An 8,365-nucleotide genomic window follows, 5' to 3' on the forward strand; every position below is an offset into this window, starting at 1 on the left:
AAAAAAAAAAGGTCATCCCAGATTAATTTAATTCTAAGCTTTTGGTCATGGTTCCCTAAGACCTTTGACTCACACACAGCTGGAGAGGACAGTGACCTTGTGTGTAGTGCATACGACCATTATGGGGGAAAAACAAGTCAAAATTTATAGTCCTTTACTCCTCCTGCCCTTCTCCTTTTGGCTAAGGTGAGCTTCACCAGGAACATTTTGGCCACACCAGAGGAAAACTAGCCAGAAGCAAACCAGCTCTAAGTTAATATTTGCCAATTAAATGGTTTACATTTTGGATTCACAGAAACGCTGACAGCATCTTATTAGAATATACTGCACTGCATATAGTAGGGCCTCAATGAATATCTATTGAATTGAGATTGATAGTTTCATTATTATTGAGGGGTTCATTTTACCTAATGGGTCAGGGGGTTGTATGGATGGATGCCCTGAATATTCTGATGATTTGGTTCAACTTCTTTTCTTTTCTACCTGAGGTGGGTGAGATACAATGAATAATAGAATCAACATTATATTATCTAGTTAACATAAAATCTGAATAAAATCTAAGGAAATCTTGGAAAGCAATATTTGCATATACCATAGCATCTGTTGCCCAACTCCCCACACATACAAATACTATGGAAAAAGTAATGTCTACTGCCCAGGACTCATCTTATAGAAGCCACAATTCTAGAAGTTGCTGTACCCACCTGGAAATCCATGTCGACTGTTTTGTCTCGGGTGCTTTTTGCTTTCAGTCCTGTGAAGGGGTTCACAAGAGGCAGCCTGGGGTAGAGAAAAAAGGGCACAGACTTTGAAATGCTTATCTCCAGACGTTGCGCTCATGAGTATTTTTATATGTGTCATTTCTGTACTTTTGAAATGGTCTAATAGAAAACACATTACTTTTGAATTTTACTTCAAAATTTACTTAAAAAAAGAATTCATGTTTTATAATATTAAACATATCCTTGCATCTTATTGAGCACCTAGAGACAATATGTAAAATTTGTTGGTTAGAAAGGCCTGGAAGGGGTTCTGCTTGACTACTTTTTCTTTCCTCTTCTTTAACAACTTTTGCTTCTTTTAAAACATAAAATCTTATATTTTCTTCTGTTTCCTACTGACTACTATGCTGAACTAAAGAAAATGTTAGTGATTTGAGTGCTCAAGGCAGCTTATTGGGCTTGTATGTCTTCCTTGAGCACTAGGATTTTCAAGCCTGTAGCTCAAAGGTCCTGGGAAAAAAGAAACAACTTTTTTCAGTGAGCTAACGGATATAGAAGAGAACGGCCACTCCTACCCACACCTCCTGGACATCAGCTCTGGCTGTGGGGCAAATGGCACTGTACACTGGCCAATGGGGGAGGATGCAGCCAACTTAAGGCCCCTTTTCAGGGAGGGAATGCTGACCCCACTCTCCTATTTCCCAGCTGCCTGCTGGAGTTTCCATTTTTGACCCCCAAACAACACCTGCAGGATAGGGAAGACCATCCATGCAGCCCAGGGTGGTCAGACTTTTAAGGCAGAGTTAGGTGGAAAATGGACTTGGATGAGCAAAGGACGAAATCCTGCAGATGGTCCAATAAGTGGATTATGTTTGACCTCAAATAAGTAAGACAAGCTAGGGAGCAAGAGGTTTTATCTAGTTTCGTTTCACTTTCCACAAAACCACCAAGGTCCCGTCTCCAACAGAACAGGATGTGTGACTGTTTCTTGAGTAAAAAAACAGGAAACTGGACAAATCTTGAGAGATCATCATTCATTAGTACTTCTTTAGTTGATTTCTTAATATAGAGGAGCATGTAGATTATTTATAATGCTTTTGTTCTTGAGTTAAGTGAAGGAGTCTTAGGTATTTGTTGACTCATTAAATAAATAACCAACATGTAGTAGACTCAAATAAGAAACATAAAAGTGACATACATTTAGATAAATGATTATAGTGCTTTATGCTTATAGTGCTTCATGAATCAATAGTACGATTAATCCAATTGTGCTCATAGTGTTCTTTACAACAATAGCTAAGTTTAAAATAGGGAAACAATCTCAACTCTCATTAGATGATTGAGAATAGAGAAATGCCTGTCACGTTCATATCAAGTAGAATTTATTCCCTTACCCCTGTTGCTATAATTCATGTGTCTCTTCTGTAGGTCCCCAATTTAATTTCTTAAGTCAACTTTTAACTAGTGAATTAGCAAAGTACTAATGGATTCAGAGTGATTGAATCACATGCTGTACTTTACTGTAGTCCCGTTCTCTTTATATTTTACTTACTTATAAGTTAAAGTTAGAGTAATTATCAAAACTCCGTATTTGTATTCTGAAATTGGCAGAATTTGAATTTGCAGTCCGTGGGTCAGCAGGTTTCTCTGACTTTCCTTATTTTCTTTGCTTAGCCACAGAAAAACAGAAAAATCAGTGAGTTTACGTGTACAGGGTTAAATGTACAAACTATTCTCTGAAAGAGCTCAGTTCTATGTGAAAATAAATAATGTAGTAGATGTTCTTATGACTGTAATAATAGTAGCTATTGTTTATTGAGTACTTTTTATGTGCATGGCACTTTATACTGCATGCGTTATGACATCTGAGCCTAACAAAGTAGTATCGTTATTATTATCTCATTTTTATAGATATTTTCTTTTTTTAATAAACTCTTTTATTTCCACATTTGTGTCTTGGATTATTCGTGGGGTGAGAAACCTCTTCACTTCCAATCCCAGCTATCTGGTACAATCTAGTGTTGTGGTCCAGCTGTCAGCAAAGGGTAGAGGCGGGTGCAAAGCTGGCCCCCGAGTCTGCACCAACTCTTCAGATCAGGGACCTCAGACCATGGTTGCACTTTCATTGCTTTAGGGCCTCGCTGGAGACCTCACGCAGGGACAGGTCACTCTGAGTGAGTCCAGGAACTGCCTGCTTTCATAGGCGCAGGGCCCCATCTGCAAGGGCTGGGGGGCAGCGCGGGTGGAGGTCTGTTGGGCAGCAGGCTGGGCAGGCTCCGAGCTCCCCCGGCTGAAGGTGCTGCCCATGACGTGTCCCACAGCCGAGTCCACGGTCACCCCTGCGGCGTGGACGCCCTATGAGCCATGAGGCTCCCGCTGGCCCGAAGGGGCGGAGATGGGGCTGCTGCCGGGGCGGGGGTGTGGGCGGGGTGCGCGGGCAGGTGGGCAGAGGGCGCGGCGGGAGGGGGCTGGCTGGCCAGAGGGTCGCGCTGCCTCTTCCCAGAGGCGTGGTGGCGGCAGAGGGACCTGGGCGATCTTAAAAGACAGCGATGGCGACAGCGGTTCTGTTGTGGGGGCAAATGCCCTTTATAGATATTTTCTAGGTACGGATTTGAGACTTTGATAAATTAAGATACTTGATAGTAAACAGCGAGGCTGGGATCTGAATCCAGGTCTGTCTGACTACAAAATCTATTGCCTTGATCTCCTACAGTGATGAGAAAAACAAAACCAAACACGACCTTTTAAATGGAGACATTTCGGGGGGAAATAAAAAAATTATTATTCGTTTTGTGATTTTTTTTCACTTGCAGCCTTAAGCTCCATTCCCCAGGGTCACATGAAGTTAGTTAAATTGATGCTAATGGTGTTTACTTAGATACAATCTGCAGAGAATTCTCTATAGAGAATTTTCTTATGCAATCAAGTTTTTCTGAGTTCTAAGATTTTTTTTTTTTTAACAAGAAAAAAGCGTAACCAAAACTGTGCTTATTGAGTAACAGAAAAGCAGCGAGATGGAACACAAAGATATTCACCCTAATTATCACCTTTCTGCTGCATTCCCTTACCCTCAGTCCGCTGAGGAGCACAGAAATGTTATCCAAAGGTGGACGGGAAAGCGAGGAAAGGCCAAGACCCAACTGCAGCCTGGCCTGAGATTGGCCACATCACATTCTGCTTCCTGCCTGGCTGCCCAGGGAGGGCTTGGATGGGCGGAGGGCCAAGTCAGTGTCAGGCCTGGAACTTTACATGCTTTTCTCTCTTACATATTATCATCCCCTTTCTCAGAGGAGGAACTGGAGATTCAGAGAGACTCTGTAGCCTCCAAGATCATGCAAGCATCACTAGTAGCAGAGAAGGGATATAGAGCAGGTGTGACGGTCCATAAGACTTACTCTCTTCCCACCACACCACACTCACCCAGCAAGAACTGGAATAAATGACAAGGGAGGGAAGAGGGGCTCAGACTTCTCTGTATATTTACAAGGATGCAGAATGTGCTCCTGTAAGTGTACCCAAGTAGGGAATTTGGCCCTTTAATGAAAAAGTTGAAGCAGGAAGACTTCCAGTTTACTGGATGAAACATAATGCAGCAATCAAACAGCCTGACTCTTTTGAGTGAATATCAATAGGAATACCAGCATACTATTCACTTGTTCTTCAAAGGAAAAAAATGAAACTAACGAGTCCTTGATTCCATGACATAGATAAATGTTCTGAGCAGGAAGAAGTTAATGATCACTGGGAAGGCTTCATAGAGCCAGAATATTCAAGTAAAAGTCTTGCCAAACAAGAAAAAAAGAAAGTTCATTTTTGTCACGCACAGTCTGGTTGCAACAGTAAAACCTAGCTTTTGTCATCATCACATTTTCTAATACCGAAAGGATATATTTTAGGAAAAAAGCATCCCAAATTTACAGATATGCTTTTATTTATAGAACTTCATTATTTTTTGAATCAAACTCTTCAGTGAATTAATTTTTACCACCTCCTCAGGTACAGGATAAATGGGACATTTGCAGACAGTTCCTTCCTTGCCCATGTTTGCTATGAGGTGAAGTGTGGACATGGGGAACCTCTGGGGCAAGAGGATGGGTATGGCAGCCCCACAACTGGTCATTACGCCCCACGTCACAGAGCCCCCACTTAAAGGGCAAAGCTGAGAGCCCCACCACACCTCATGATGGGGAGTTCCTCTGTCTAGAGATGTTATTTATTGTCATTCAAGTCAAAGAACTAAAATTCTAAGATAAAGAGCATACCCCAAAGCCAACACTAGGCCTCCTAACAGTAGCTCTGTGCTGATCCTGCTTCAACAAGGAGGCAGAGTAGAGAGGAAGGAGGTGAAGGATATGGAATCCACTGAGCTCCCACTTTATGCCAGGCATATTATGCATCTATCTAAGCCAATGCTGGTAGATAGGCATTTCAATTTCATTTTCATAGTTGAGGGCACTGGGTGTCAGAGAGCAACAAGTCAAGCTAACAGCAGGTTGAACTCGAATTAAAAGCAGAACTGGATGATTGCATGCTCACCTGTATAGCACAATATGTGGATTTGCTTGGTATTGAAGAAATAGGTTTTAGTTCCAGCTGTACCATTTACTAGCTGAGAGGCCTTACACTACCCCCTCTTCCGCATGGGGAATCCCTTCCTACCTCAAAATATTGTTTGGATTAAATGAGCCAATGTTTGTAAAAGTGTTTTGGAAATTGTAAACACCATAACAAAGAGTTATAGTTTAATTTTAACACATTTCATTCATTGCAATATGATTTCTCATATGAATTACTCCTAAGGATAGTCAATATTTATGGAGCTCCTAGTATAGGAAAGGCATCCTTCTTGATGAAATAAGGGGCTTTAACAATCCCTACAACATATGACTTTGATGTAGCAAAAATGAAATCTAGCATGTGTTATATGAAAGTAGCCGGTAACAAGTGGTCTAGCAAAGCTACAGTGCTATATGCTGAGCGATAGAGGTATTTTTTGTAATATCCACTCCAATTCCTTAAGAAAATAGATGGTGGCAAAGACGATTAGGTGATACTGCTCATTGAGTGATGAGAATTTTTACATACTGGATGTTCAGTGGGAGTTTCATTTTGTCCCAATCTCCGCTGACATTCTAAGCTCAGGAGAATGGTAGTAATCCAAAAGAAGAGGGCAAAACCAGAGATTCTCAATGGAGGACAATCCCTTCTCCAGCAGACATTGGTAACATCTGAAGACATTTTTTATTGTCACAAACAGAGTGAGAATGCTACTAGTATCTAGTGAGTAGAGGCCAGAGATGCTACGAAACATCCCACAATGCATAGGACAGCTCCACAAGAAAGAATTATCCAGCCCAAAATGTCGATCATGCAGAGGCTGAGAAACCCTGGTCTAGTTGGCTATATTTCTCAAAGACTTGCTAAGAGATAGACAAAATTGATGCCTCCAACCTTCGGCTCATGAGCTATATCCAGGCTAAATACAGTAGAGCTTAGAGAATTCCTGGGAACTCTAATTTTGCAAAGACTTTCTCGGAAAAGCACTGTTGGGAGTTCCTTGGAAACTCCCTCCTCTCCCAGTGAGGAGATGACAGGTAGCTCTCCTACTTCCACACCAAATAGGACTCTCAGGTCCTACATCCACCGTGGGTCCAGAGCAGAGCCCTGTGTGTGGGTCATGGAAGTGTTGGGTCTGTGCCATGAGCGTTCGGTGGCCAGATAAACCAGTGAGGACTCTCACCTGGAAAAGTGGACAGGTGGCTTCAGGTCATAGCACACATGGTAACTTGGACCAACTCTCCCCTGAAACCAGTTAGATAATCGTGATGAAATAATAATAATGAGAAAGAATATTTCTAAAAGTTTCTAAGAGTCAACAAGATGTGAATAACTTTTACCCTGGCAAATGGACTGATTATCATGGTGTCATATAGCTATGGGTAGAGTTCCCATGTGATCCTGACCAATCAGCACCCTCAGAAATGACTGATCTGGGTGCAGGGCCTGGGAACACCCATTTTCTCTGTGAACACTCTACGAGGTTCCCCTTCCTCATCCTGGCGCGGCTTCCTCATCCCCTTCCTCATTCCTCATTCTCCTGCTCCAGGTTTCCTGTCTCCTCGGCCTTCTCTCGGGCACTCAGTCTGAGCAGAAGGGACATCACAGCTACAGATATGCACCTGTTCTTCACTCTGGGAAAGTGAACTTGTTCCCCTACTTCTCAGATTGGCTGAGGGATTTTTTTGAAAATGAATGTCTCATTTTTTGATAACTTTGGTTTCACTGAAAATGCTAGTTTGTTTCTAGTTGAAACTGGGTAAAAACAATTGAAGCAAGTGAAAATCTTTATTTCATTAGCAGAAACAAAGCATATATTTTCACTGTAGGTTATCCATATAGAACTTTTCATACATACTCAGGTACTGACAAATACCAAATCAGGCATTTGAGGCTTTGATATTTACTTGGAAAAAACCGTGTTCAAGGTCAATGATAGGCAAAGAGTTGCAACCATATATGAAATTCTGTATATAAATTCTACATATAAAATTCTACTACTCCCCTTTAGTTCTTAATATAAAATTCCCAGAAAAGTAGAAAGACATGATGATCCAATACAATGGCCCCCAGGAACCTAGCATGACAGTTGAGCCGAGGCAATGAGCACTTGCCCTGTTATCATGTAGGCGACCACATCCTTCCCAATGTGGAAGAGCCTCCTTCAGCCCTCTGCCCTGGCTAGGCCTCAGCCTCAGCTTGTAGCACTTCCTGTGTTCCTCAGATGATGCCTCTGTGATCACAGGAAACCAGAAAGGGAGTCTGATGACTATCAATTGCACCCCACAAATGCCAGCAACTATACCCCCAAGTTTCTGATTTGACATCATTTCCTATTGACTTAGGTTCCTATTTAGAGACTGCATTTGTTGAAACTACATGATTATTTCAGAGAGAAGGCAAGGTCCATTATTTCATTTTTTAGAGAATTCTAGTCATAGTGAAATGCTCAGGGTGAAGATATTGGCAAGGAACAAAAGGGAATTAATATCCATTCAGTTCCCATTGACTGCCAGAAAATGGGATAGATGTCCTACATGTTCAGAATCTCAGGTGATTATCGTAAGAACCTGGTAAGTAAGCTTATTCATGAAAGAAATAACTGATGCTTAGACAGGGGCAGTTATCTGTCCAAACAAATAGTTCATGCTCTTTCAATTGCACTATTGGGCCACTTTGAATATCCTTAGTGTTTATTAACTTTATAGAAATAGGGCCAGGTGCGGTGACTCAGGCCTATAATCCCAACGCTTTCAGAGGCTGAGGTGGGTAGATCAGTTGACCTCAGGAATTTGAGACCAGCCTGGGCAACATGGTGAAACCCCATCTCTACAAAAACACAAAAATTAGCCAGGTGTGGTGGGGCGTGCCTGTAGTCTCAGCTATTCCAGAAGCTGAGGTGGGAGGATGACTTGAGCCCAGGAGGCAAAGGTTGCAGAGAGCCAAGATTGCACCACTGCACCACTGCACTCCAGCCTGGGCTACAGAGCAAGACTCTGTCTCAAAAACAAACAAAACTTTATAGAATAAACTATGGCGTTTGTGGGTAATTATGCACTGACCCGGACCTACTGCCTAGCCCTGCA

General features: G+C 42.1%; 1 protein-coding gene and 1 pseudogene across 1 annotated transcript in view; one reads left to right on the forward strand and one right to left on the reverse strand.

Moving 5' to 3' along the window:
- Positions 1-8,365, forward strand: part of LOC105513603 (T-cell receptor gamma chain C region 1) — a 117,797-nt gene that overhangs the window by 26,331 nt on the left and 83,101 nt on the right. The window lies entirely within an intron of this gene.
- On the reverse strand, positions 2,646-3,480 carry LOC105513610 (annotated as a pseudogene).

The sequence above is a fragment of the Colobus angolensis genome, unplaced genomic scaffold (assembly GCF_000951035.1).
Source record: "Colobus angolensis palliatus isolate OR3802 unplaced genomic scaffold, Cang.pa_1.0 Scaffold232, whole genome shotgun sequence".
NCBI classification, from domain to species: domain Eukaryota; kingdom Metazoa; phylum Chordata; class Mammalia; order Primates; family Cercopithecidae; genus Colobus; species Colobus angolensis.